Below are 25369 nucleotides of genomic sequence, written 5' to 3' on the forward strand. Positions count from 1 at the left end.
TTCGGCCTAATTCCAACTGCTTTTGGCAGCTAAACAGTGTTGAGCCTCTTTAGTAGTTTAATTTGAGACCACCTGCTAATATTATGTCCTGTAGGTCTTTTTACATTACCAACACATGATTTTTTTCAGTAAGCCAATACAGTTAGGAATCTTTTTTATTCGCTTACCTGGTTATAGAAGTAGAAGAGGGCAAAAAAGTGCCTGTATCTTACCTACAGCCATACCACATTGGATATGCCCACACTCGTCTGATCTTGGAAGCTAAGCAGTGTTGGGCCTGGTTAGTACTTGGGTGGGAGACCACATGGGAACACCAGGTGCTGTAGGTTTTTTCCCATTACTGGCAAATTGTTTTTATTCTCTAGCTATTTAAATTGGAAACTTTTTCTTTTTATTGCCAATACAGACATTTGGGAGAAGTCAAACAGACACAATAGCCATCACCTAAAGACTTACCACACTGTTTCGGCCCAATTCCAACTGCTTTTGGCAGCTAAATAGTGTTGAGCCTCTTTAGTAGTTTAATTTGAGACCACCTGCTGATATTATGTCCTGTAGGTCTTTTTACATTGCAAACACATGATTTTTTTCAGTAAGCCAATACAGTTAGGAAACTTTTTTATTAGCTTACCTTTAGATAGAAGTAGAAGAGGGCAAAAAAGTGACTGCATCTCACCTACAGCCATACCACATTGGATACGCCCAATCTCGTCTGATTTTGGAAGCTAAGCAGTGTTGGGGCTGGTCAGTACTTGGGTAGGAGACCACATGGGAACACCAGGTGCTGTAGGTTTTTTCCCATTACTGGCAAATTGTTTTTATTCTCTAGCTATTTAAATTGGAAACTTTTTCTTTTTATTGCCAATACAGACATTTGAGAGAGGTGAAACTGACACAATAGCCATCACCTAAAGACTTACCACACTGTTTCGGCCCAATTCCAACTACTTTTGGCACCTAACAGTGTTGAGCCTCATTAGTAGTTTAATGTGAGACCACCTGCTAATATTATGTCCTGTAGGTCTTTTTACATTACCAACACATGATTTTTTTCAGTAAGCCAATAATGTTAGGAAACTTTTTTATTAGCTTACCTGGTTATAGAAGTAGAAGAGGGCAAAAAAGTGACTGTATCTCAACTACAGCCATACCACATTGGATACGCCCAATCTCATCTGGTCTTGGAAGCTAAGCAGTGTTGGGCCTGGTTAGTACTTGGGTGGGAGACCACATGGGAACACCAGGTGCTGTAGGTTTTTTCCCATTACTGGCAAATTGTTTTTATTCTCTAGCTATTTAAATTGGAAACTTTTTCTTTTTATTGCCAATACAGACATTTGGGAGAGGTCAAACAGACACAATAGCCATCACCTAAAGACTTTCCACACTGTTTCGGCCCAATTCCAACTGCTTTTGGCAGCTAAACAGTGTTGAGCCTCTTTAGTAGTTTAATTTGAGACCACCTGCTAATATAATGTCCTGTTGGTCTTTTTACTTTACCAACACATGATTTTTTTCAGTAAGCCAATACAGTTAGGAAACTTTTTTATTAGCTTACCTGGTTATAGAAGTAGAAGAGGGCAAAAAAGTGCCTGTATCTCAACTACAGCCATACCACGTTGGATACGCCTGATCTTGGAAGCTAAGCAGTGTTGGGCCTGGTTAGTACTTGGGTGGGAGACCACATGGGAACACCAGGTGCTGTAGGTTTTTTCCCATTACTGGCAAATTGTTTTTATTCTCTAGCTATTTAAATTGGAAACTTTTTGTTTTTATTGCCAATACAGACATTTGAGAGAGGTGAAACAGACACAATAGCCATCACCTAAAGACTTACCACACTGTTTCGGCCCAATTCCAACTGCTTTTGGCAGCTAAACAGTGTTGAGCCTCATTAGTAGTTTAATTTGAGACCACCTGCTAATATTATGTCCTGTAGGTCTTTTTACATTACCAACACATGATTTTTTTCAGTAAGCCAATAATGTTAGGAAACTTTTTTATTAGCTTACCTGGTTATAGAAGTAGAAGAGGGCAACAAAGTGCCTGTATCTCACCTACAGCCATACCACATTGGGTACGCCCAATCTCGTCTGATCTTGGAAGCTAAGCAGTGTTGGGTCTGGTTAGTACTTGGGTGGGAGACCACATGGGAACACCACGTGCTGTAGGTCTTTTCCCATTACTGGCAAATTGTTTTTATTCTCTAGCTATTTAAATTGGAAACTTTTTCTTTTTATTGCCAATACAGACATCTGTGAGAGGTCAAACAGACACAATAGCCATCACCTAAAGACTTACCACACTGTTTCGACCTAATTCCAACTGCTTTTGGCAGCTAAACAGTGTTGAGCCTCTTTAGTAGTTCAATTTGAGACCACCTGCTAATATTATGTCCTGTAGGTCTTTTTACATTACCAACACATGATTTTTTTCAGTAAGCCAATACAGTTAGGAAACTTTTTTATTAGCTTACCTGGTTATAGAAGTAGAAGAGGGCAAAAAAGTGCCTGTATCTCACCTACAGCCATACCACATTGGATACGCCCAATCTCGTCTGATCTTGGAAGCTAAGCAGTTTTGGGCCTAGTTAGTACTTGGGTGGGAGACCACATGGGAACACCAGATGCTGTAGGTTTTTTTCCCATTACTGGCAAATTGTTTTTATTCTCTAGCTATTTAAATTGGAAACTTTTTCTTTTTATTGCCAATACAGACATTTGAGAGAGGTGAAACAGACACAATAGAAAACACCTAAAGACTTACCACACTGTTTCGGCCCAATTCCAACTGGTTTTGGCAGCTAAACAGTGTTGAGCCTCATTAGTAGTTTAATTTGAGACCACCTGCTAATATTATGTCCTGTAGGTCTTTTTACATTACCAACACATGATTTTTTTCAGTAAGCCAATAATGTTAGGAAACTTTTTTATTAGCTTACCTGGTTATAGAAGTAGAAGAGGGCAAAAAAGTGACTGTATCTCACCTACAGCCATACCACATTGCATACGCCCAATCTCATCTGATCTTGGAAGCTAAGCAGTGTTGGGCCTGGTTAGTACTTGGGTGGGAGACCACATGGGAACACCAGGTGCTGTAGGTTTTTTCCCATTACTGGCAAATTGTTTTTATTCTCTAGCTATTTAAATTGGAAACTTTTTCTTTTTATTGCCAATACAGACATTTGGGAGAGGTCAAACAGACACAATAGCCATCACCTAAAGACTTTCCACACTGTTTCGGCCCAATTCCAACTGCTTTTGGCAGCTAAACAGTGTTGAGCCTCTTTAGTAGTTTAATTTGAGACCACCTGCTAATATCATGTCCTGTAGGTCTTTTTACTTTACCAACACATGATTTTTTTCAGTAAGCCAATACAGTTAGGAAACTTTTTTATTAGCTTACCTGGTTATAGAAGTAGAAGAGGGCAAAAAAGTGCCTGTATCTCACCTACAGCCATACCACGTTGGATACGCCTGATCTTGGAAGCTAAGCAGTGTTGGGTCTGGTAAGTACTTGGGTGGGAGACCACATGGGAACACCACGTGCTGTAGGTTTTTTCCCATTACTGGCAAATTTTTTTTATTCTCTAGCTATTTAAATTGGAAACTTTTTCTTTTTATTGCCAATACAGACATCTGGGAGAGGTCAAACAGACACAATAGCCATCACCTAAAGACTTACCACACTGTTTCGGCCTAATTCCAACTGCTTTTGGCAGCTAAACAGTGTTGAGCCTCTTTAGTAGATTAATTTGAGACCACCTGCTAATATTATGTCCTGTAGGTCTTTTTACATTACCAACACATGATTTTTTTCAGTAAGCCAATACAGTTAGGAAACTTTTTTATTAGCTTACCTAGTTATAGAAGTAGAAGAGGGCAAAAAAGTGCCAGTATCTCACCTACAGCCATACCACATTGGATACGCCCAATCTCGTCTGATCTTGGAAACTAAGCAGTGTTGGGCCTGGTTAGTACTTGGGTGGGAGACCACATGGGAACACCACGTGCTCTAGGTTTTTTCCCATTACTGGCAAATTGTTTTTATTCTCTAGCTATTTAAATTGGAAACTTTTTCTTTTTATTGCCAATACAGACATTTGAGAGAGGTGAAACAGACACAATAGAAATCACCTAAAGACTTACCACACTGTTTTGGCCCAATTCCAACTGCTTTTGGCAGCTAAACAGTGTTGAGCCTCATTAGTAGTTTAATTTGAGACCACCTGCTAATATTATGTCCTGTAGGTCTTTTTACATTAGCAACACATGATTTTTTTCAGTAAGCCAATAATGTTAGGAAACTTTTTTATTAGCTTACCTGGTTATAGAAGTAGAAGAGGGCAAAAAAGTGACTCTATCTCACCTACAGCCATACCACATTGGATACGCCCAATCTCATCTGATCTTGGAAGCTAAGCAGTGTTGGGCCTGGTTAGTACTTGGGTGGGAGACCACATGGGAACACCAGGTGCTGTAGGTTTTTTCCCATTACTGGCAAATTGTTTTTATTCTCTAGCTATTTAAATTGGAAACTTTTTCTTTTTATTGCCAATACAGACATTTGGGAGAGGTCAAACAGACACAATAGCCATCACCTAAAGACTTTCCACACTTTTTCGGCCCAATTCCAACTGCTTTTGGCAGCTAAACAGTGTTGAGCCTCTTTAGTAGTTTAATTTGAGACCACCTGCTAATATCATGTCCTGTAGGTCTTTTTACTTTACCAACACATGATTTTTTTCAGTAAGCCAATACAGTTAGGAAACTTTTTTATTAGCTTACCTGGTTATAGAAGTAGAAGAGGGCAAAAAAGTGCCTGTATCTCACCTACAGCCATACCACGTTGGATACGCCTGATCTTGGAAGCTAAGCAGTGTTGGGCCTGGTTAGTACTTGGGTGGGAGACCACATGGGAACACCAGGTGCTGTAGGTTTTTTCCCATTACTGGCAAATTGTTTTTATTCTCTAGCTATTTAAATTGGAAACTTTTTGTTTTTATTGCCAATACAGACATTTGAGAGAGGTCAAACAGACACAATAGCCATCACCTAAAGACTTACCACACTGTTTCGGCCCAATTCCAACTGCTTTTGGCAGCTAAACAGTGTTGAGCCTCATTAGTAGTTTAATTTGAGACCACCTGCTAATATTATGTCCTGTAGGTCTTTTTACATGAGCAACACATGATTTTTTTCAGTAAGCCAATAATGTTAGGAAACTTTTTTATTAGCTTACCTGGTTATAGAAGTAGAAGAGGGCAAAAAAGTGACTGTATCTCACCTACAGCCATACCACATTGGATACGCCCAATCTCGTCTGATCTTGGAAGCTAAGCAGTGTTGGGCCTGGTTAGTACTTGGGTGGGAGACCACATGGGAACACCAGATGCTGTAGGTTTTTTTCCCATTACTGGCAAATTGTTTTTATTCTCTAGCTATTTAAATTGGAAACTTTTTCTTTTTATTGCCAATACAGACATTTGAGAGAGGTGAAACAGACACAATAGAAATCACCTAAAGACTTACCACACTGTTTCGGCCCAATTCCAACTGCTTTTGGCAGCTAAACAGTGTTGAGCCTCATTAGTAGTTTAATTTGAGACCACCTGCTAATATTATGTCCTGTAGGTCTTTTTACATTAGCAACACATGATTTTTTTCAGTAAGCCAATAATGTTAGGAAACTTTTTAATTAGCTTACCTGGTTATAGAAGTAGAAGAGGGCAAAAAAGTAACTGTATCTCACCTACAGCCATACCACATTGGATACGCCCAATCTCGTCTGATCTTGGAAGCTAAGCAGTGTTGGGCCTGGATAGTACTTGGGTGGGAGACCACATGGGAACACATGTGCTGTAGGTTTTTTCCCATTACTGGCAAATTGTTTTTATTCTCTAGCTATTTAAATTGGAAACTTTTTATTTTTATTGCCAATACAGACATTTGAGAGAGGTGAAACTGACACAATAGCCATCACCTAAAGACTTACCACACTGTTTCGGCCCAATTCCAACTACTTTTGGCACCTAACAGTGTTGAGCCTCATTAGTAGTTTAATTTGAGACCACCTGCTAATATTATGTCCTGTAGGTCTTTTTACATTACCAACACATGATTTTTTTCAGTAAGCCAATAATGTTAGGAAACTTTTTTATTAGCTTACCTGGTTATAGAAGTAGAAGAGGGCAAAAAAGTGACTGTATCTCACCTACAGCCATACCACATTGCATACGCCCAATCTCATCTGATCTTGGAAGCTAAGCAGTGTTGGGCCTGGTTAGTACTTGGGTGGGAGACCACATGGGAACACCAGGTGCTGTAGGTTTTTTCCCATTACTGGCAAATTGTTTTTATTCTCTAGCTATTTAAATTGGAAACTTTTTCTTTTTATTGCCAATACAGACATTTGGGAGAGGTCAAACAGACACAATAGCCATCACCTAAAGACTTTCCACACTGTTTCGGCCCAATTCCAACTGCTTTTGGCAGCTAAACAGTGTTGAGCCTCTTTAGTAGTTTAATTTGAGACCACCTGCTAATATCATGTCCTGTAGGTCTTTTTACTTTACCAACACATGATTTTTTTCAGTAAGCCAATACAGTTAGGAAACTTTTTTATTAGCTTACCTGGTTATAGAAGTAGAAGAGGGCAAAAAAGTGCCTGTATCTCACCTACAGCCATACCACGTTGGATACGCCTGATCTTGGAAGCTAAGCAGTGTTGGGCCTGGTTAGTACTTGGGTGGGAGACCACATGGGAACACCAGGTGCTGTAGGTTTTTTTCCCATTACTGGCAAATTGTTTTTATTCTCTAGCTATTTAAATTGGAAACTTTTTGTTTTTATTGCCAATACAGACATTTGAGAGAGGTGAAACAGACACAATAGCCATCACCTAAAGACTTACCACACTGTTTCGGCCCAATTCCAACTGCTTTTGGCAGCTAAACAGTGTTGAGCCTCATTAGTAGTTTAATTTGAGACCACCTGCTAATATTATGTCCTGTAGGTCTTTTTACATGAGCAACACATGATTTTTTTCAGTAAGCCAATAATGTTAGGAAACTTTTTTATTAGCTTACCTGGTTATAGAAGTAGAAGAGGGCAAAAAAGTGCCTGTATCTCACCTACAGCCATACCACATTGGATACGCCCAATCTCGTCTGATCTTGGAAGCTAAGCAGTGTTGGGCCTGGTTAGTACTTGGGTGGGAGACCACATGGGAACACCAGGTGCTGTAGGTTTTTTCCCATTACTGGCAAATTGTTTTTATTCTCTAGCTATTTAAATTGGAAACTTTTTCTTTTTATTGCCAATATAGACATTTGAGAGAGGTGAAACAGACACAATAGCCATCACCTAAAGACTTACAACACTGTTTTGGCCCAATTCCAACTGCTTTTGGCAGCTAAACAGTGTTGAGCCTCATTAGTAGTTTAATTTGAGACCACCTGCTAATATTATGTCCTGTAGGTCTTTTTACATTACCAACACATGATTTTTTTCAGTAAGCCAATAATGTTAGGAAACTTTTTTATTAGCTTACCTGGTTATAGAAGTAGAAGAGGGCAAAAAAGTGCTTGTATCTCACCTACAGCCATACCACATTGGATACGCCCAATCTTGTCTGATCTTGGAAGCTAAGCAATGTTGGGTCTGGTTAGTACTTGGGTGGGAGACCACATGGGAACACCACGTGCTGTAGGTTTTTTCCCATTACTGGCAAATTGTTTTTATTCTCTAGCTATATAAATTGGAAACTTTTTATTTTTATTGCCAATACAGACATTTGGGAGAGGTCAAACAGACACAATAGCCATCACCTAAAGACTTACCACACTGTTTCGGCCTAATTCCAACTGCTTTTGGCAGCTAAACAGTGTTGAGCCTCTTTAGTAGTTTAATTTGAGACCATCTGCTAATATTATGTCCTGTAGGTCTTTTTACATTACCAACACATGATTTTTTTCAGTAAGCCAATACAGTTAGGAAACTTTTTTATTCGCTTACCTGGTTATAGAAGTAGAAGAGGGCAAAAAAGTGCCTGCATCTTACCTACAGCCATACCACATTGGATACGCCCACTCTCGTCTGATCTTGGAAGCTAAGCAGTGTTGGGCCTGGTTAGTACTTGGGTGGGAGACCACATGGGAACACCAGGTGCTGTAGGTTTTTTCCCATTACTGGCAAATTGTTTTTATTCTCTAGCTATTTAAATTGGAAACTTTTTCTTTTTATTGCCAATACAGACATTTGGGAGAGGTCAAACAGACACAATAGCCATCACCTACAGACTTACCACACTGTTTCGGCCCAATTCCAACTGCTTTTGGCAGCTAAATAGTGTTGAGCCTCTTTAGTAGTTTAATTTGAGACCACCTGCTGATATTATGTCCTGTAGGTCTTTTTACATTGCAAACACATGATTTTTTTCAGTAAGCCAATACAGTTAGGAAACTTTTTTATTAGCTTACCTTTAGATAGAAGTAGAAGAGGGCAAAAAAGTGACTGCATCTCACCTACAGCCATACCACATTGGATACGCCCAATCTCGTCTGATTTTGGAAGCTAAGCAGTGTTGGGGCTGGTCAGTACTTGGGTAGGAGACCACATTGGAACACCAGGTGCTGTAGGTTTTTTCCCATTACTGGCAAATTGTTTTTATTCTCTAGCTATTTAAATTGGAAACTTTTTCTTTTTATTGCCAATACAGACATTTGAGAGAGGTGAAACTGACACAATAGCCATCACCTAAAGACTTTCCACACTGTTTCGGCCCAATTCCAACTGCTTTTGGCAGCTAAACAGTGTTGAGCCTCTTAAGTAGTTTAATTTGAGACCACCTGCTAATATAATGTCCTGTAGGTCTTTTTACTTTACCAACACATGATTTTTTTCAGTAAGCTAATACAGTTAGGAAACTTTTTTATTAGCTTACCTGGTTATAGAAGTAGAAGAGGGCAAAAAAGTGCCTGTATCTCAACTACAGCCATACCACGTTGGATACGCCTGATCTTGGAAGCTAAGCAGTGTTGGGCCTGGTTAGTACTTGGGTGGGAGACCACATGGGAACACCAGGTGCTGTAGGTTTTTTCCCATTACTGGCAAATTGTTTTTATTCTCTAGCTATTTAAATTGGAAACTTTTTGTTTTTATTGCCAATACAGACATTTGAGAGAGGTGAAACAGACACAATAGCCATCACCTAAAGACTTACCACACTGTTTCGGCCCAATTCCAACTGCTTTTGGCAGCTAAACAGTGTTGAGCCTCATTAGTAGTTTAATTTGAGACCACCTGCTAATATTATGTCCTGTAGGTCTTTTTACATGAGCAACACATGATTTTTTTCAGTAAGCCAATAATGTTAGGAAACTTTTTTATTAGCTTACCTGGTTATAGAAGTAGAAGAGGGCAAAAAAAGTGCCTGTATCTCACCTACAGCCATACCACATTGGATACGCCCAATCTCGTTTGATCTTGGAAGCTAAGCAGTGATGGGCCTGGTTAGTACTTGGGTGGGAGACCACATGGGAACACCAGGTGCTGTAGGTTTTTTCCCATTACTGGCAAATTGTTTTTATTCTCTAGCTATTTAAATTGGAAACTTTTTCGGTACTTGTTTCCTAGCACGGCCACAACGATTTAGATCGTTGTGGTCGGAAGATAAAAAATCGGATCGATCGCATCGCATGCGATGCGACCGATCCGACCGACCGATTTTTCACCCGATTTTTTTTTTTTTTTCACCAGATTTTTTTCAATTGCCCCCCCAAATGTTACTAAGTGGGCTAGACCCCACGATAGACGTCAACCCGAAGCGTGGCGAGCGCAGCGAGCCCGCGAGGGGCGGCGGTGCGCGTCCTCCGACCTTTTCATTCCCCTACTATCCACGTCGGCGTGGAGTTGAGAATATATAGTGTGGCGAGCGAAGCGAGCCACCGAGCCCGAAGCGTGGCGAGCGCAGCGAGCCCCGCGAGGGGACGCGTATAACTTCACAGGTATACGCGTCCCCTCGCGGGGCTCGCTGCGCTCGCCACGCTTCGGGCTCGGTGGCTCGCTGCGCTCGCCACACTATATATTCTCAACTCCACGCCGACGTGGATAGTAGGGGAATGAAAAGGTCGGAGGACGCGTACCGCCGCCCCTCGCGGGCTCGCTGCGCTCGCCACGCTTCGGGTTGACGTCTATCGTGGGGTCATGGCGGGCACATAAAAAATGTGAAATGGGTCATATTGGCCCATTTCACCTTTTTTATCATTTTTCCCTATGTGAGATGGACTTAATCAAGTCCATCTAATCTTGTGCCATTATAATGGCACAAGACCGACGCGATCCTCCCGATTTCAATGTTAAAAGATTTTTTAACATTGAAGTCTATGGAAAAATCGGGTGAATCGGTCAGTCGCATCGCGGCCGATTTTAATTGGTCGCGACCGACCGATTGACCCATTTCTGTCATTCAAAGGGAAAAAATTGTAAAAAATCGGCCACATCGTGAGGATCGTGTCCCTTAATTAAGAGCCACGATCACTCACGATTGTGGCCGTTCTAGGAAACAAGTACCACTTTTTCTTTTTATTGCCAATACAGACATTTGAGAGAGGTGAAACAGACACAATAGCCATCACCTAAAGACTTACCACACTGTTTTGGCCCAATTCCAACTGCTTTTGGCAGCTAAATAGTGTTGAGCCTCTTTAGTAGTTTAATTTGAGACCACCTGCTAATATTATGTCCTGTAGGTCTTTTTACATTACCAACACATGATTTTTTCAGTAAGCCAATACAGTTAGGAAACTTTTTTATTAGCTTACCTGGTTATAGAAGTAGAAGAGGGCAAAAAAGTGACTCTATCTAACCTACAGCCATACCACATTGGATACGCCCAATCTCATCTGATCTTGGAAGCTAAGCATTGTCGGGCCTGGTTAGTACTTGGGTGGGAGACCACATGGGAACACCAGGTGTTGTAGGTTTTTTCCCATTACTGGCAAATTGTTTTTATTCTCTAGCTATTTAAATTGGAAACTTTTTCTTTTTATTGCCAATACAGACATTTGAGAGAGGTGAAACAGACACAATAGCCATCACCTAAACACTTACCATGCTGTTTCGGCCCAATTTCAACTGCTTTTGGCAGCTAAATAGTGTTGAGCCTCATTAGTAGTTTAATTTGAGACCACCTGCTAATATTATGTCCTGTAGGTCTTTTTACATTACCAACACATGATTTTTTTCAGTAAGCCAATAATGTTAGGAAACTTTTTTATTAGCTTACCTGGTTATAGAAGTAGAAGAGGGCAAAAAAGTGACTGTATCTCACCTACAGCCATACCACATTCGATACGCCCAATCTCGTCTGATCTTGGAAGCTAAGCAGTGTTGGGCCTTCTTTAGTATTTGGGTGGGAGACCACATGGGAACACCAGGTGCTGTAGGATTTTTCCCATTACTGGCAAATTGTTTTTATTCTCTAGCTATTTAAATTGGAAACTTTTTCTTTTTATTGCCAATACAGACATTTGGGAGAGGTCAAACAGACACAATAGCCATCACCTAAAGACTTACCACACTGTTTCGGCCCAATTCCAACTGCTTTTGGCAGCTAAATAGTGTTGAGCCTCTTTAGTAGTTTAATTTGAGACCACCTGCTAATATTATGTCCTGTAGGTATTTTTACATTACCAACACATGATTTTTTTCAGTAAGCCAATACAGTTAGGAAACTTTTTATTAGCTTACCTTTAGATAGAAGTAGAAGAGGGCAAAAAAGTGCCTGTATCTCACCTACAGCCATACCACATTGGATACGCCCAATCTCGTCTGATTTTGGAAGCTAAGCAGTGTTGGGCCTGGTTAGTACTTGGGTGGGAGACCACATGGGAACACCAGGTGCTGTAGGTTTTTTCCCATTACTGGCAAATTGTTTTTATTCTCTAGCTATTTAAATTGGAAACTTTTTCTTTTTATTGCCAATACAGACATTTGGGAGAGGTCAAACAGACACAATAGCCATCACCTAAAGACTTACCACACTGTTTCGGCCCAATTCCAACTGCTTTTGGCAGCTAAATAGTGTTGAGCCTCTTTAGTAGTTTAATTTGAGACCACCTGCTAATATTATGTCCTGTAGGTCTTTTTACATTACCAACACATGATTTTATCAGTAAGCCAATACAGTTAGGAAACTTTTTTATTAGCTTACCTGGTTATAGAAGTAGAAGAGGGCAAAAAAGTGACTGTATCTCACCTACAGCCATACCACATTGAATACGCCCAATCTCGTCTGATCTTGGAAGCTAAGCAGTGTTGGGCCTGGTTAGTACTTGGGTGGGAGACCACATGGGAACACCAGGTGCTGTAGGTTTTTTCCCATTACTGGCAAATTGTTTTTATTCTCTAGCTATTTAAATTGGAAACTTTTTCTTTTTATTGCCAATACAGACATTTGAGAGAGGTGAAACAGACACAATAGCCATCACCTAAAGACTTACCACACTGTTTCGGCCCAATTCCAACTGCTTTTGGCAGCTAAATAGTGTTGAGCCTCTTTAGTAGTTTAATTTGAGACCACCTGCTAATATTATGTCCTGTAGGTCTTTTTACATTACCAACACATGATTTTTTCAGTAAGCCAATACAGTTAGGAAACTTTTTTATTAGCTTACCTGGTTATAGAAGTAGAAGAGGGCAAAAAAGTGACTCTATCTAACCTACAGCCATACCACATTGGATACGCCCAATCTCATCTGATCTTGGAAGCTAAGCAGTGTTGGGCCTGGTTAGTACTTGGGTGGGAGACCACATGGGAACACCAGGTGTTGTAGGTTTTTTCCCATTACTGGCAAATTGTTTTTATTCTCTAGCTATTTAAATTGGAAACTTTTTCTTTTTATTGCCAATACAGACATTTGGGAGAGGTCAAACAGACACAAAAGCCATCACCTAAAGACTTACCACACTGTTTCGGCCCAATTCCAACTGCTTTTGGCAGCTAAATAGTGTTGAGCCTCTTTAGTAGTTTAATTTGAGACCACCTGCTAATATTATGTCCTGTAGGTCTTTTTACATTACCAACACATGATTTTTTCAGTAAGCCAATACAGTTAGGAAACTTTTTTATTAGCTTACCTGGTTATAGAAGTAGAAGAGGGCAAAAAAGTGACTGTATCTCACCTACAGCCATACCCCATTGAATACGCCCAATCTCGTCTGATCTTGGAAGCTAAGCAGTGTTGGGCCTGGTTAGTACTTGGGTGGGAGACCACATGGGAACACCAGGTGCTGTAGGTTTTTTCCCATTACTGGCAAATTGTTTTTATTCTCTAGCTATTTAAATTGGAAACTTTTTCTTTTTATTGCCAATACAGACATTTGAGAGAGGTGAAACAGACACAATAGCCATCACCTAAAGACTTACCACACTGTTTCGGCCCAATTCCAACTGCTTTTGGCAGCTAAATAGTGTTGAGCCTCTTTAGTAGTTTAATTTGAGACCACCTGCTAATATTATGTCCTGTAGGTCTTTTTACATTACCAACACATGATTTTTTCAGTAAGCCAATACAGTTAGGAAACTTTTTTATTAGCTTACCTGGTTATAGAAGTAGAAGAGGGCAAAAAAGTGACTCTATCTAACCTACAGCCATACCACATTGGATACGCCCAATCTCATCTGATCTTGGAAGCTAAGCAGTGTTGGGCCTGGTTAGTACTTGGGTGGGAGACCACATGGGAACACCAGGTGTTGTAGGGGAACACCAGGTGTTGTAGGTTTTTTCCCATTACTGGCAAATTGTTTTTATTCTCTAGCTATTTAAATTGGAAACTTTTTCTTTTTATTGCCAATACAGACATTTGAGAGAGGTGAAACAGACACAATAGCCATCACCTAAACACTTACCATGCTGTTTCGGCCCAATTTCAACTGCTTTTGGCAGCTAAATAGTGTTGAGCCTCATTAGTAGTTTAATTTGAGACCACCTGCTAATATTATGTCCTGTAGGTCTCTTTACATTACCAACACATGATTTTTTTCAGTAAGCCAATAATGTTAGGAAACTTTTTTATTAGCTTACCTGGTTATAGAAGTAGAAGAGGGCAAAAAAGTGACTGTATCTCACCTACAGCCATACCACATTCGATACGCATGATCTTGGAAGCTAAGCAGGTTTGGGCCTTCTTTAGTATTTGGGTGGCAGACCACATGGGAACACCAGGTGCTGTAGGATTTTTCCCATTACTGGCAAATTGTTTTTATTCTCTAGCTATTTAAATTGGAAACTTTTTCTTTTTATTGCCAATACAGACATTTGGGAGAGGTCAAACAGACACAATAGCCATCACCTAAAGACTTACCACACTGTTTCGGCCCAATTCCAACTGCTTTTGGCAGCTAAATAGTGTTGAGCCTCTTTAGTAGTTTAATTTGAGACCACCTGCTAATATTATGTCCTGTAGGTATTTTTACATTACCAACACATGATTTTTTTCAGTAAGCCAATACAGTTAGGAAACTTTTTTATTAGCTTACCTTTAGATAGAAGTAGAAGAGGGCAAAAAAGTGCGTGTATCTCACCTACAGCCATACCACATTGGATACGCCCAATCTCGTCTGATCTTGGAAGCTAAGCAGTGTTGGGCCTGGTTAGTACTTGGGTGGGAGACCACATGGGAACACCAGGTGCTGTAGGTTTTTTCCCATTACTGGCAAATTGTTTTTATTCTCTAGCTATTTAAATTGGAAACTTTTTCTTTTTATTGCCAATACAGACATTTGGGAGAGGTCAAACAGACACAATAGCCATCACCTAAATACTTACCACACTGTTTCGGCCCAATTCCAACTGCTTTTGGCAGCTAAATAGTGTTGAGCCTCTTTAGTAGTTTAATTTGAGACCACCTGCTAATATTATGTCCTGTAGGTCTTTTTACATTACCAACACATGATTTTTTCAGTAAGCCAATACAGTTAGGAAACTTTTTTATTAGCTTACCTGGTTATAGAAGTAGAAGAGGGCAAAAAAGTGACTCTATCTAACCTACAGCCATACCACATTGGATACGCCCAATCTCATCTGATGTTGGAAGCTAAGCAGTGTTGGGCCTGGTTAGTACTTGGGTGGGAGACCACATGGGAACACCAGGTGCTGTAGGTTTTTTCCCATTACTGGCAAATTGTTTTTATTCTCTAGCTATTTAAATTGGAAACTTTTTCTTTTTATTGCCAATACAGACATTTGAGAGAGGTGAAACAGACACAATAGCCATCACCTAAACACTTACCATGCTGTTTCGGCCCAATTTTAACTGCTTTTGGCAGCTAAATAGTGTTGAGCCTCATTAGTAGTTTAATTTGAGACCACCTGCTAATATTATGTCCTGTAGGTCTCTTTACATTACCAACACATGATTTTTTTCAGTAAGCCAATAATGTTAGGAAACTTTTTTATTAGCTTACCTGGTTATAGAAGTAGAAGAGGGCAAAAAAGTGACTGTATCTCACCTACAGCCATACCACATTCGATACGCCTGATCTTGGAAGCTAAGCAGTGTTGGGCCTTCTTTAGTATTTGGGTGGGAGACCACATGGGAACACCAGGTGCTGTAGGATTTTTCCCATTACTGGCAAATTGTTTTTATTCTCTAGCTATTTAAATTGGAAACTTTTTCTTTTTATTGCCAATACAGACATTTGGGAGAGGTCAAACAGACACAAAAGCCATCACCTAAAGACTTACCACACTGTTTCGGCCCAATTCCAACTGCTTTTGGCAGCTAAATAGTGTTGAGCCTCTTTAGTAGTTTAATTTGAGACCACCTGCTAATATTATGTCCTGTAGGTCTTTTTACATTACCAACACATGATTTTTTCAGTAAGCCAATACAGTTAGGAAACTTTTTTATTAGCTTACCTGGTTATAGAAGTAGAAGAGGGCAAAAAAGTGACTGTATCTCACCTACAGCCATACCACATTGAATACGCCCAATCTCGTCTGATCTTGGAAGCTAAGCAGTGTTGGGCCTGGTTAGTACTTGGGTGGGAGACCACATGGGAACACCAGGTGCTGTAGGTTTTTTCCCATTACTGGCAAATTGTTTTTATTCTCTAGCTATTTAAATTGGAAACTTTTTCGGTACTTGTTTCCTAGCACGGCCACAACGATTTAGATCGTTGTGGTCGGAAGATAAAAAATCGGATCGATCGCATCGCATGCGATTTGGTCGCATGCGATGCGACCGATCCGACCGACCGATTTTTCACCCGATTTTTTTTTTTTTTCACCAGATTTTTTTCAATTGCCCCCCCAAATGTTACTAAGTGGGCTAGACCCCACGATAGACGTCAACCCGAAGCGTGGCGAGCGCAGCGAGCCCGCGAGGGGCGGCGGTGCGCGTCCTCCGACCTTTTCATTCCCCTACTATCCACGTCGGCGTGGAGTTGAGAATATATAGTGTGGCGAGCGCAGCGAGCCACCGAGCCCGAAGCGTGGCGAGCGCAGCGAGCCCCGCGAGGGGACGCGTATAACTTCACAGGTATACGCGTCCCCTCGCCACGCTTCGGGCTCGGTGGCTCGCTGCGCTCGCCACACTATATATTCTCAACTCCACGCCGACGTGGATAGTAGGGGAATGAAAAGGTCGGAGGACGCGTACCGCCGCCCCTCGCGGGCTCGCTGCGCTCGCCACGCTTCGGGTTGACGTCTATCGTGGGGTCATGGCGGGCACATAAAAAATGTGAAATGGGTCATATTGGCCCATTTCACCTTTTTTATCATTTTTCCCTATGTGAGATGGACTTAATCAAGTCCATCTAATCTTGTGCCATTATAATGGCACAAGACCGACGCGATCCTCCCGATTTCAATGTTAAAAGATTTTTTAACATTGAAGTCTATGGAAAAATCGGGTGAATCGGTCGGTCGCATCGCGGCCGATTTTAATTGGTCGCGACCGACCGATTGACCCGATTTCTGTCATTCAAAGGGAAAAAATTGTAAAAAATCGGCCACATCGTGAGGATCGTGTCCCTTAATTAAGAGCCACGATCACTCACGATTGTGGCCGTTCTAGGAAACAAGTACCACTTTTTCTTTTTATTGCCAATACAGACATTTGAGAGAGGTGAAACAGACACAATAGCCATCACCTAAAGACTTACCACACTGTTTCGGCCCAATTCCAACTGCTTTTGGCAGCTAAATAGTGTTGAGCCTCTTTAGTAGTTTAATTTGAGACCACCTGCTAATATTATGTCCTGTAGGTCTTTTTACATTACCAACACATGATTTTTTCAGTAAGCCAATACAGTTAGGAAACTTTTTTATTAGCTTACCTGGTTATAGAAGTAGAAGAGGGCAAAAAAGTGACTCTATCTAACCTACAGCCATACCACATTGGATACGCCCAATCTCATCTGATCTTGGAAGCTAAGCAGTGTTGGGCCTGGTTAGTACTTGGGTGGGAGACCACATGGGAACACCAGGTGTTGTAGGTTTTTTCCCATTACTGGCAAATTGTTTTTATTCTCTAGCTATTTAAATTGGAAACTTTTTCTTTTTATTGCCAATACAGACATTTGAGAGAGGTGAAACAGACACAATAGCCATCACCTAAACACTTACCATGCTGTTTCGGCCCAATTTCAACTGCTTTTGGCAGCTAAATAGTGTTGAGCCTCATTAGTAGTTTAATTTGAGACCACCTGCTAATATTATGTCCTGTAGGTCTCTTTACATTACCAACACATGATTTTTTTCAGTAAGCCAATAATGTTAGGAAACTTTTTTATTAGCTTACCTGGTTATAGAAGTAGAAGAGGGCAAAAAAGTGACTGTATCTCACCTACAGCCATACCACATTCGATACGCCTGATCTTGGAAGCTAAGCAGTGTTGGGCCTTCTTTAGTATTTGGGTGGGAGACCACATGGGAACACCAGGTGCTGTAGGATTTTTCCCATTACTGGCAAATTGTTTTTATTCTCTAGCTATTTAAATTGGAAACTTTTTCTTTTTATTGCCAATACAGACATTTGGGAGAGGTCAAACAGACACAATAGCCATCACCTAAAGACTTACCACACTGTTTCGGCCCAATTCCAACTGCTTTTGGCAGCTAAATAGTGTTGAGCCTCTTTAGTAGTTTAATTTGAGACCACCTGCTAATATTATGTCCTGTAGGTATTTTTACATTACCAACACATGATTTTTTTCAGTAAGCCAATACAGTTAGGAAACTTTTTTATTAGCTTACCTTTAGATAGAAGTAGAAGAGGGCAAAAAAGTGCGTGTATCTCACCTACAGCCATACCACATTGGATACGCCCAATCTCGTCTGATCTTGGAAGCTAAGCAGTGTTGGGCCTGGTTAGTACTTGGGTGGGAGACCACATGGGAACACCAGGTGCTGTAGGCTTTTTCCCATTACTGGCAAATTGTTTTTATTCTCTAGCTATTTAAATTGGAAACTTTTTCTTTTTATTGCCAATACAGACATTTGGGAGAGGTCAAACAGACACAATAGCCATCACCTTAATACTTACCACACTGTTTCGGCCCAATTCCAACTGCTTTTGGCAGCTAAATAGTGTTGAGCCTCTTTAGTAGTTTAATTTGAGACCACCTGCTAATATTATGTCCTGTAGGTCTTTTTACATTACCAACACATGATTTTTTCAGTAAGCCAATAAAGTTAGGAAACTTTTTTATTAGCTTACCTGGTTATAGAAGTAGAAGAGGGCAAAAAAGTGACTCTATCTAACCTACAGCCATACCACATTGGATCCGCCCAATCTCATCTGATCTTGGAAGCTAAGCAGTGTTGGGCCTGGTTAGTACTTGGGTGGGAGACCACATGGGAACACCAGGTGTTGTAGGTTTTTTCCCATTACTGGCAAATTGTTTTTATTCTCTAGCTATTTAAATTGGAAACTTTTTCTTTTTATTGCCAATACAGACATTTGAGAGAGGTGAAACAGACACAATAGCCATCACCTAAACACTTACCATGCTGTTTCGGCCCAATTTTAACTGCTTTTGGCAGCTAAATAGTGTTGAGCCTCATTAGTAGTTTAATTTGAGACCACCTGCTAATATTATGTCCTGTAGGTCTCTTTACATTACCAACACATGATTTTTTTCAGTAAGCCAATAATGTTAGGAAACTTTTTTATTAGCTTACCTGGTTATAGAAGTAGAAGAGGGCAAAAAAGTGACTGTATCTCACCTACAGCCATACCACATTCGATACGCCTGATCTTGGAAGCTAAGCAGTGTTGGGCCTTCTTTAGTATTTGGGTGGGAGACCACATGGGAACACCAGGTGCTGTAGGATTTTTCCCATTACTGGCAAATTGTTTTTATTCTCTAGCTATTTAAATTGGAAACTTTTTCTTTTTATTGCCAATACAGACATTTGGGAGAGGTCAAACAGACACAAAAGCCATCACCTAAAGACTTACCACACTGTTTCGGCCCAATTCCAACTGCTTTTGGCAGCTAAATAGTGTTGAGCCTCTTTAGTAGTTTAATTTGAGACCACCTGCTAATATTATGTCCTGTAGGTCTTTTTACATTACCAACACATGATTTTTTCAGTAAGCCAATACAGTTAGGAAACTTTTTTATTAGCTTACCTGTTTATAGAAGTAGAAGAGGGCAAAAAAGTGACTGTATCTCACCTACAGCCATACCACATTGAATACGCCCAATCTCGTCTGATCTTGGAAGCTAAGCAGTGTTGGGCCTGGTTAGTACTTGGGTGGGAGACCACATGGGAACACCAGGTGCTGTAGGTTTTTTCCCATTACTGGCAAATTGTTTTTATTCTCTAGCTATTTAAATTGGAAACTTTTTCTTTTTATTGCCAATACAGACATTTGAGAGAGGTGAAACAGACACAATAGCCATCACCTAAAGACTTACCACACTGTTTCGGCCCAATTCCAACTGCTTTTGGCAGCTAAATAGTGTTGAGCCTCTTTAGTAGTTTAATTTGAGACCACCTGCTAATATTATGTCCTGTAGGTCTTTTTACATTACCAACACATGATTTTTTCAGTAAGCCAATACAGTTAGGAAACTTTTTTATTAGCTTACCTGGTTATAGAAGTAGAAGAGGGCAAAAAAGTGACTCTATCTAACCTACAGCCATACCACATTGGATACGCCCAATCTCATCTGATCTTGGAAGCTAAGCAGTGTTGGGCCTGGTTAGTACTTGGGTGGGAGACCACATGGGAACACCAGGTGTTGTAGGTTTTTTCCCATTACTGGCAAATTGTTTTTATTCTCTAGCTATTTAAATTGGAAACTTTTTCTTTTTATTGCCAATACAGACATTTGAGAGAGGTGAAACAGACACAATAGCCATCACCTAAACACTTACCATGCTGTTTCGGCCCAATTTCAACTGCTTTTGGCAGCTAAATAGTGTTGAGCCTCATTAGTAGTTTAATTTGAGACCACCTGCTAATATTATGTCCTGTAGGTCTCTTTACATTACCAACACATGATTTTTTTCAGTAAGCCAATAATGTTAGGAAACTTTTTTATTAGCTTACCTGGTTATAGAAGTAGAAGAGGGCAAAAAAGTGACTGTATCTCACCTACAGCCATACCACATTCGATACGCCTGATCTTGGAAGCTAAGCAGTGTTGGGCCTTCTTTAGTATTTGGGTGGGAGACCACATGGGAACACCAGGTGCTGTAGGATTTTTCCCATTACTGGCAAATTGTTTTTATTCTCTAGCTATTTAAATTGGAAACTTTTTCTTTTTATTGCCAATACAGACATTTGGGAGAGGTCAAACAGACACAATAGCCATCACCTAAAGACTTACCACACTGTTTCGGCCCAATTCCAACTGCTTTTGGCAGCTAAATAGTGTTGAGCCTCTTTAGTAGTTTAATTTGAGACCACCTGCTAATATTATGTCCTGTAGGTATTTTTACATTACCAACACATGATTTTTTTCAGTAAGCCAATACAGTTAGGAAACTTTTTTATTAGCTTACCTTTAGATAGAAGTAGAAGAGGGCAAAAAAGTGCGTGTATCTCACCTACAGCCATACCACATTGGATACGCCCAATCTCGTCTGATCTTGGAAGCTAAGCAGTGTTGGGCCTGGTTAGTACTTGGGTGGGAGACCACATGGGAACACCAGGTGCTGTAGGCTTTTTCCCATTACTGGCAAATTGTTTTTATTCTCTAGCTATTTAAATTGGAAACTTTTTCTTTTTATTGCCAATACAGACATTTGGGAGAGGTCAAACAGACACAATAGCCATCACCTAAATACTTACCACACTGTTTCGGCCCAATTCCAACTGCTTTTGGCAGCTAAATAGTGTTGAGCCTCTTTAGTAGTTTAATTTGAGACCACCTGCTAATATTATGTCCTGTAGGTCTTTTTACATTACCAACACATGATTTTTTCAGTAAGCCAATAAAGTTAGGAAACTTTTTTATTAGCTTACCTGGTTATAGAAGTAGAAGAGGGCAAAAAAGTGACTCTATCTAACCTACAGCCATACCACATTGGATCCGCCCAATCTCATCTGATCTTGGAAGCTAAGCAGTGTTGGGCCTGGTTAGTACTTGGGTGGGAGACCACATGGGAACACCAGGTGTTGTAGGTTTTTTCCCATTACTGGCAAATTGTTTTTATTCTCTAGCTATTTAAATTGGAAACTTTTTCTTTTTATTGCCAATACAGACATTTGAGAGAGGTGAAACAGACACAATAGCCATCACCTAAACACTTACCATGCTGTTTCGGCCCAATTTTAACTGCTTTTGGCAGCTAAATAGTGTTGAGCCTCATTAGTAGTTTAATTTGAGACCACCTGCTAATATTATGTCCTGTAGGTCTCTTTACATTACCAACACATGATTTTTTTCAGTAAGCCAATAATGTTAGGAAACTTTTTTATTAGCTTACCTGGTTATAGAAGTAGAAGAGGGCAAAAAAGTGACTGTATCTCACCTACAGCCATACCACATTCGATACGCCTGATCTTGGAAGCTAAGCAGTGTTGGGCCTTCTTTAGTATTTGGGTGGGAGACCACATGGGAACACCAGGTGCTGTAGGATTTTTCCCATTACTGGCAAATTGTTTTTATTCTCTAGCTATTTAAATTGGAAACTTTTTCTTTTTATTGCCAATACAGACATTTGGGAGAGGTCAAACAGACACAAAAGCCATCACCTAAAGACTTACCACACTGTTTCGGCCCAATTCCAACTGCTTTTGGCAGCTAAATAGTGTTGAGCCTCTTTAGTAGTTTAATTTGAGACCACCTGCTAATATTATGTCCTGTAGGTCTTTTTACATTACCAACACATGATTTTTTCAGTAAGCCAATACAGTTAGGAAACTTTTTTATTAGCTTACCTGTTTATAGAAGTAGAAGAGGGCAAAAAAGTGACTGTATCTCACCTACAGCCATACCACATTGAATACGCCCAATCTCGTCTGATCTTGGAAGCTAAGCAGTGTTGGGCCTGGTTAGTACTTGGGTGGGAGACCACATGGGAACACCAGGTGCTGTAGGTTTTTTCCCATTACTGGCAAATTGTTTTTATTCTCTAGCTATTTAAATTGGAAACTTTTTCTTTTTATTGCCAATACAGACATTTGAGAGAGGTGAAACAGACACAATAGCCATCACCTAAAGACTTACCACACTGTTTCGGCCCAATTCCAACTGCTTTTGGCAGCTAAATAGTGTTGAGCCTCTTTAGTAGTTTAATTTGAGACCACCTGCTAATATTATGTCCTGTAGGTCTTTTTACATTACCAACACATGATTTTTTCAGTAAGCCAATACAGTTAGGAAACTTTTTTATTAGCTTACCTGGTTATAGAAGTAGAAGAGGGCAAAAAAGTGACTCTATCTAACCTACAGCCATACCACATTGGATACGCCCAATCTCATCTGATCTTGGAAGCTAAGCAGTGTTGGGCCTGGTTAGTACTTGGGTGGGAGACCACATGGGAACACCAGGTGTTGTAGGTTTTTTCCCATTACTGGCAAATTGTTTTTATTCTCTAGCTATTTAAATTGGAAACTTTTTCTTTTTATTGCCAATACAGACATTTGAGAGAGGTGAAACAGACACAATAGCCATCACCTAAACACTTACCATGCTGTTTCGGCCCAATTTCAACTGCTTTTGGCAGCTAAATAGTGTTGAGCCTCATTAGTAGTTTAATTTGAGACCACCTGCTAATATTATGTCCTGTAGGTCTCTTTACATTACCAACACATGATTTTTTTCAGTAAGCCAATAATGTTAGGAAACTTTTTTATTAGCTTACCTGGTTATAGAAGTAGAAGAGGGCAAAAAAGAGACTGTATCTTACCTACAGCCATACCACATTCGATACGCCTGATCTTGGAAGCTAAGCAGTGTTGGGCCTTCTTTAGTATTTGGGTGGGAGACCACATGGGAACACCAGGTGCTGTAGGATTTTTCCCATTACTGGCAAATTGTTTTTATTCTCTAGCTATTTAAATTGGAAACTTTTTCTTTTTATTGCCAATACAGACATTTGGGAGAGGTCAAACAGACACAATAGCCATCACCTAAAGACTTACCACACTGTTTCGGCCCAATTCCAACTGCTTTTGGCAGCTAAATAGTGTTGAGCCTCTTTAGTAGTTTAATTTGAGACCACCTGCTAATATTATGTCCTGTAGGTATTTTTACATTACCAACACATGATTTTTTTCAGTAAGCCAATACAGTTAGGAAACTTTTTTATTAGCTTACCTTTAGATAGAAGTAGAAGAGGGCAAAAAAGTGTGTGTATCTCACCTACAGCCATACCACATTGGATACGCCCAATCTCGTCTGATCTTGGAAGCTAAGCAGTGTTGGGCCTGGTTAGTACTTGGGTGGGAGACCACATGGGAACACCAGGTGCTGTAGGTTTTTTCCCATTACTGGCAAATTGTTTTTATTCTCTAGCTATTTAAATTGGAAACTTTTTCTTTTTATTGCCAATACAGACATTTGGGAGAGGTCAAACAGACACAATAGCCATCACCTAAATACTTACCACACTGTTTCGGCCCAATTCCAACTGCTTTTGGCAGCTAAATAGTGTTGAGCCTCTTTAGTAGTTTAATTTGAGACCACCTGTTAATATTATGTCCTGTAGGTCTTTTTACATTACCAACACATGATTTTTTTCTGTAAGCCAATATAGTTAGGAAACTTTTTTATTAGCTTACCTTTAGATAGAAGTAGAAGAGGGCAAAAAAGTGCCTGTATCTCACCTACAGCTATACCACATTGGATACGCCCAATCTCGTCTGATCTTGGAAGCTAAGCAGTGTTGGGCCTGGTTAGTACTTGGGTGGGAGACCACATGGGAACACCAGGTGCTGTAGGTTTTTTCCCATTACTGGCAAATTGTTTTTATTCTCTAGCTATTTAAATTGGAAACTTTTTCTTTTTATTGCCAATACAGACATTTGAGAGAGGTGAAACAGACACAATAGCCATCACCTAAAGACTTACCACACTGTTTTGGCCCAATTCCAACTGCTTTTGGCAGCTAAACAGTGTTGAGCCTCAATAGTAGTTTAATTTGAGACCACCTGCTAATATTATGTCCTGTAGGTCTTTTTACATTACCAACACATGATTTTTTTTTAGTAAGCCAATACAGTTAGGAAACTTTTTTATTAGCTTACCTGGTTATAGAAGTAGAAGAGGGCAAAAAAAGTGACTGTATCTCACCTACAGGCATACCACATTAGATATGCCCAATCTCGTCTGATCTTGGAAGCTAAGCAGTGTTGGGCCTGGTTAGTACTTGGGTGGGAGACCACATGGGAACACCAGATGCTGTAGGATTTTTCCCATTACTGGCAAATTGTTTTTATTCTCTAGCTATTTAAATTGGAAACTTTTTCTTTTTATTGCCAATACAGACATTTGGGAGAGGTCAAACAGACACAATAGCCATCACCTAAAGACTTACCACACTTTTTCGGACCAATTCCAACTGCTTTTGGCAGCTAAACAGTGTTGAGCCTCTAAAGTAGTTTAATTTGAGACCACCTGCTAATATTATGTCCCGTAGGTCTTTTTACATTACCAACACATGATTTTTTTCAGTAAGCCAATACAGTTAGGAAACTTTTTTATTAGCTTACCTGGTTATAGAAGTAGAACGCAAAAAAGTGCATGTGTCTCAACTACAGCCATACCACATTGGATACGCCCAATCTCGTCTGATCTTGGAAGCTAAGGGTGGAGATTAATGTGGACACAAGTTCATGTGTGGGGCTTTTTGGCCTTGGAAGGGCCCTTGCCACGTGCAGCAGCAGCTCCTCGCCCACG

At 40.2% G+C, this 25369-nt stretch overlaps 33 non-coding genes and 10 pseudogenes across 33 annotated transcripts; all 43 read left to right on the forward strand.

The window, feature by feature from the left end:
• The first annotated feature begins 210 nt into the window (after nucleotides 1–210).
• On the forward strand, nucleotides 211–329 carry LOC146034780 (5S ribosomal RNA). The gene has a single exon (XR_014460183.1). It is a non-coding gene; the product is annotated as a 5S ribosomal RNA (ribosomal RNA).
• A 345-nt stretch (nucleotides 330–674) lies between these two features.
• On the forward strand, nucleotides 675–793 carry LOC146028283 (5S ribosomal RNA; annotated as a pseudogene).
• A 344-nt stretch (nucleotides 794–1137) lies between these two features.
• LOC146032162 (5S ribosomal RNA) lies at nucleotides 1138–1256 on the forward strand. The gene has a single exon (XR_014457607.1). It is a non-coding gene; the product is annotated as a 5S ribosomal RNA (ribosomal RNA).
• A 345-nt stretch (nucleotides 1257–1601) lies between these two features.
• Nucleotides 1602–1710, forward strand: LOC146029286 (5S ribosomal RNA; annotated as a pseudogene).
• Nucleotides 1711–2055: 345 nt separating this feature from the next.
• LOC146034725 (5S ribosomal RNA) lies at nucleotides 2056–2174 on the forward strand. Its single transcript, XR_014460128.1, has one exon. It is a non-coding gene; the product is annotated as a 5S ribosomal RNA (ribosomal RNA).
• Nucleotides 2175–2519: 345 nt separating this feature from the next.
• On the forward strand, nucleotides 2520–2638 carry LOC146027753 (5S ribosomal RNA). The gene has a single exon (XR_014455140.1). It is a non-coding gene; the product is annotated as a 5S ribosomal RNA (ribosomal RNA).
• Nucleotides 2639–2984: 346 nt separating this feature from the next.
• LOC146030325 (5S ribosomal RNA) lies at nucleotides 2985–3103 on the forward strand. The gene has a single exon (XR_014455825.1). It is a non-coding gene; the product is annotated as a 5S ribosomal RNA (ribosomal RNA).
• Nucleotides 3104–3448: 345 nt separating this feature from the next.
• LOC146029692 (5S ribosomal RNA) lies at nucleotides 3449–3557 on the forward strand (annotated as a pseudogene).
• Nucleotides 3558–3902: 345 nt separating this feature from the next.
• LOC146028257 (5S ribosomal RNA) lies at nucleotides 3903–4021 on the forward strand (annotated as a pseudogene).
• Nucleotides 4022–4366: 345 nt separating this feature from the next.
• On the forward strand, nucleotides 4367–4485 carry LOC146031197 (5S ribosomal RNA). The gene has a single exon (XR_014456668.1). It is a non-coding gene; the product is annotated as a 5S ribosomal RNA (ribosomal RNA).
• A 345-nt stretch (nucleotides 4486–4830) lies between these two features.
• Nucleotides 4831–4939, forward strand: LOC146029036 (5S ribosomal RNA; annotated as a pseudogene).
• A 345-nt stretch (nucleotides 4940–5284) lies between these two features.
• On the forward strand, nucleotides 5285–5403 carry LOC146032333 (5S ribosomal RNA). The gene has a single exon (XR_014457774.1). It is a non-coding gene; the product is annotated as a 5S ribosomal RNA (ribosomal RNA).
• Nucleotides 5404–5749: 346 nt separating this feature from the next.
• On the forward strand, nucleotides 5750–5867 carry LOC146034336 (5S ribosomal RNA). The gene has a single exon (XR_014459742.1). It is a non-coding gene; the product is annotated as a 5S ribosomal RNA (ribosomal RNA).
• A 344-nt stretch (nucleotides 5868–6211) lies between these two features.
• On the forward strand, nucleotides 6212–6330 carry LOC146030326 (5S ribosomal RNA). Its single transcript, XR_014455826.1, has one exon. It is a non-coding gene; the product is annotated as a 5S ribosomal RNA (ribosomal RNA).
• Nucleotides 6331–6675: 345 nt separating this feature from the next.
• On the forward strand, nucleotides 6676–6784 carry LOC146029037 (5S ribosomal RNA; annotated as a pseudogene).
• A 346-nt stretch (nucleotides 6785–7130) lies between these two features.
• Nucleotides 7131–7249, forward strand: LOC146028817 (5S ribosomal RNA). Its single transcript, XR_014455272.1, has one exon. It is a non-coding gene; the product is annotated as a 5S ribosomal RNA (ribosomal RNA).
• A 345-nt stretch (nucleotides 7250–7594) lies between these two features.
• On the forward strand, nucleotides 7595–7713 carry LOC146034981 (5S ribosomal RNA). The gene has a single exon (XR_014460385.1). It is a non-coding gene; the product is annotated as a 5S ribosomal RNA (ribosomal RNA).
• Nucleotides 7714–8058: 345 nt separating this feature from the next.
• LOC146032796 (5S ribosomal RNA) lies at nucleotides 8059–8177 on the forward strand. Its single transcript, XR_014458214.1, has one exon. It is a non-coding gene; the product is annotated as a 5S ribosomal RNA (ribosomal RNA).
• A 345-nt stretch (nucleotides 8178–8522) lies between these two features.
• LOC146028673 (5S ribosomal RNA) lies at nucleotides 8523–8641 on the forward strand (annotated as a pseudogene).
• Nucleotides 8642–8986: 345 nt separating this feature from the next.
• Nucleotides 8987–9095, forward strand: LOC146029287 (5S ribosomal RNA; annotated as a pseudogene).
• A 346-nt stretch (nucleotides 9096–9441) lies between these two features.
• On the forward strand, nucleotides 9442–9560 carry LOC146031242 (5S ribosomal RNA). The gene has a single exon (XR_014456713.1). It is a non-coding gene; the product is annotated as a 5S ribosomal RNA (ribosomal RNA).
• Nucleotides 9561–10865: 1305 nt separating this feature from the next.
• On the forward strand, nucleotides 10866–10984 carry LOC146031342 (5S ribosomal RNA). The gene has a single exon (XR_014456810.1). It is a non-coding gene; the product is annotated as a 5S ribosomal RNA (ribosomal RNA).
• A 345-nt stretch (nucleotides 10985–11329) lies between these two features.
• On the forward strand, nucleotides 11330–11449 carry LOC146029264 (5S ribosomal RNA; annotated as a pseudogene).
• A 344-nt stretch (nucleotides 11450–11793) lies between these two features.
• LOC146031642 (5S ribosomal RNA) lies at nucleotides 11794–11912 on the forward strand. Its single transcript, XR_014457105.1, has one exon. It is a non-coding gene; the product is annotated as a 5S ribosomal RNA (ribosomal RNA).
• A 344-nt stretch (nucleotides 11913–12256) lies between these two features.
• On the forward strand, nucleotides 12257–12375 carry LOC146032346 (5S ribosomal RNA). Its single transcript, XR_014457787.1, has one exon. It is a non-coding gene; the product is annotated as a 5S ribosomal RNA (ribosomal RNA).
• A 344-nt stretch (nucleotides 12376–12719) lies between these two features.
• On the forward strand, nucleotides 12720–12838 carry LOC146030495 (5S ribosomal RNA). The gene has a single exon (XR_014455988.1). It is a non-coding gene; the product is annotated as a 5S ribosomal RNA (ribosomal RNA).
• A 344-nt stretch (nucleotides 12839–13182) lies between these two features.
• On the forward strand, nucleotides 13183–13301 carry LOC146030907 (5S ribosomal RNA). The gene has a single exon (XR_014456389.1). It is a non-coding gene; the product is annotated as a 5S ribosomal RNA (ribosomal RNA).
• A 344-nt stretch (nucleotides 13302–13645) lies between these two features.
• Nucleotides 13646–13764, forward strand: LOC146032635 (5S ribosomal RNA). Its single transcript, XR_014458061.1, has one exon. It is a non-coding gene; the product is annotated as a 5S ribosomal RNA (ribosomal RNA).
• Nucleotides 13765–14584: 820 nt separating this feature from the next.
• Nucleotides 14585–14703, forward strand: LOC146028829 (5S ribosomal RNA). The gene has a single exon (XR_014455274.1). It is a non-coding gene; the product is annotated as a 5S ribosomal RNA (ribosomal RNA).
• A 344-nt stretch (nucleotides 14704–15047) lies between these two features.
• Nucleotides 15048–15166, forward strand: LOC146031982 (5S ribosomal RNA). The gene has a single exon (XR_014457432.1). It is a non-coding gene; the product is annotated as a 5S ribosomal RNA (ribosomal RNA).
• Nucleotides 15167–15965: 799 nt separating this feature from the next.
• Nucleotides 15966–16084, forward strand: LOC146032358 (5S ribosomal RNA). Its single transcript, XR_014457798.1, has one exon. It is a non-coding gene; the product is annotated as a 5S ribosomal RNA (ribosomal RNA).
• A 1302-nt stretch (nucleotides 16085–17386) lies between these two features.
• LOC146030496 (5S ribosomal RNA) lies at nucleotides 17387–17505 on the forward strand. The gene has a single exon (XR_014455989.1). It is a non-coding gene; the product is annotated as a 5S ribosomal RNA (ribosomal RNA).
• Nucleotides 17506–18305: 800 nt separating this feature from the next.
• Nucleotides 18306–18424, forward strand: LOC146031095 (5S ribosomal RNA). The gene has a single exon (XR_014456571.1). It is a non-coding gene; the product is annotated as a 5S ribosomal RNA (ribosomal RNA).
• Nucleotides 18425–18768: 344 nt separating this feature from the next.
• On the forward strand, nucleotides 18769–18887 carry LOC146031312 (5S ribosomal RNA). Its single transcript, XR_014456781.1, has one exon. It is a non-coding gene; the product is annotated as a 5S ribosomal RNA (ribosomal RNA).
• A 799-nt stretch (nucleotides 18888–19686) lies between these two features.
• LOC146032370 (5S ribosomal RNA) lies at nucleotides 19687–19805 on the forward strand. The gene has a single exon (XR_014457809.1). It is a non-coding gene; the product is annotated as a 5S ribosomal RNA (ribosomal RNA).
• A 344-nt stretch (nucleotides 19806–20149) lies between these two features.
• On the forward strand, nucleotides 20150–20268 carry LOC146030497 (5S ribosomal RNA). Its single transcript, XR_014455990.1, has one exon. It is a non-coding gene; the product is annotated as a 5S ribosomal RNA (ribosomal RNA).
• An 800-nt stretch (nucleotides 20269–21068) lies between these two features.
• On the forward strand, nucleotides 21069–21187 carry LOC146031096 (5S ribosomal RNA). The gene has a single exon (XR_014456572.1). It is a non-coding gene; the product is annotated as a 5S ribosomal RNA (ribosomal RNA).
• Nucleotides 21188–21531: 344 nt separating this feature from the next.
• LOC146031313 (5S ribosomal RNA) lies at nucleotides 21532–21650 on the forward strand. Its single transcript, XR_014456782.1, has one exon. It is a non-coding gene; the product is annotated as a 5S ribosomal RNA (ribosomal RNA).
• A 799-nt stretch (nucleotides 21651–22449) lies between these two features.
• Nucleotides 22450–22568, forward strand: LOC146032382 (5S ribosomal RNA). Its single transcript, XR_014457820.1, has one exon. It is a non-coding gene; the product is annotated as a 5S ribosomal RNA (ribosomal RNA).
• A 344-nt stretch (nucleotides 22569–22912) lies between these two features.
• On the forward strand, nucleotides 22913–23031 carry LOC146030500 (5S ribosomal RNA). The gene has a single exon (XR_014455991.1). It is a non-coding gene; the product is annotated as a 5S ribosomal RNA (ribosomal RNA).
• An 800-nt stretch (nucleotides 23032–23831) lies between these two features.
• On the forward strand, nucleotides 23832–23950 carry LOC146028840 (5S ribosomal RNA). The gene has a single exon (XR_014455275.1). It is a non-coding gene; the product is annotated as a 5S ribosomal RNA (ribosomal RNA).
• A 345-nt stretch (nucleotides 23951–24295) lies between these two features.
• Nucleotides 24296–24414, forward strand: LOC146030896 (5S ribosomal RNA). Its single transcript, XR_014456378.1, has one exon. It is a non-coding gene; the product is annotated as a 5S ribosomal RNA (ribosomal RNA).
• A 347-nt stretch (nucleotides 24415–24761) lies between these two features.
• On the forward strand, nucleotides 24762–24880 carry LOC146028525 (5S ribosomal RNA; annotated as a pseudogene).
• Nucleotides 24881–25369: the final 489 nt, after the last annotated feature.

Source organism: Crinia signifera, chromosome 8 (assembly GCF_055691185.1).
Source record: "Crinia signifera chromosome 8, ASM5569118v1, whole genome shotgun sequence".
NCBI lineage: Eukaryota > Metazoa > Chordata > Amphibia > Anura > Myobatrachidae > Crinia > Crinia signifera.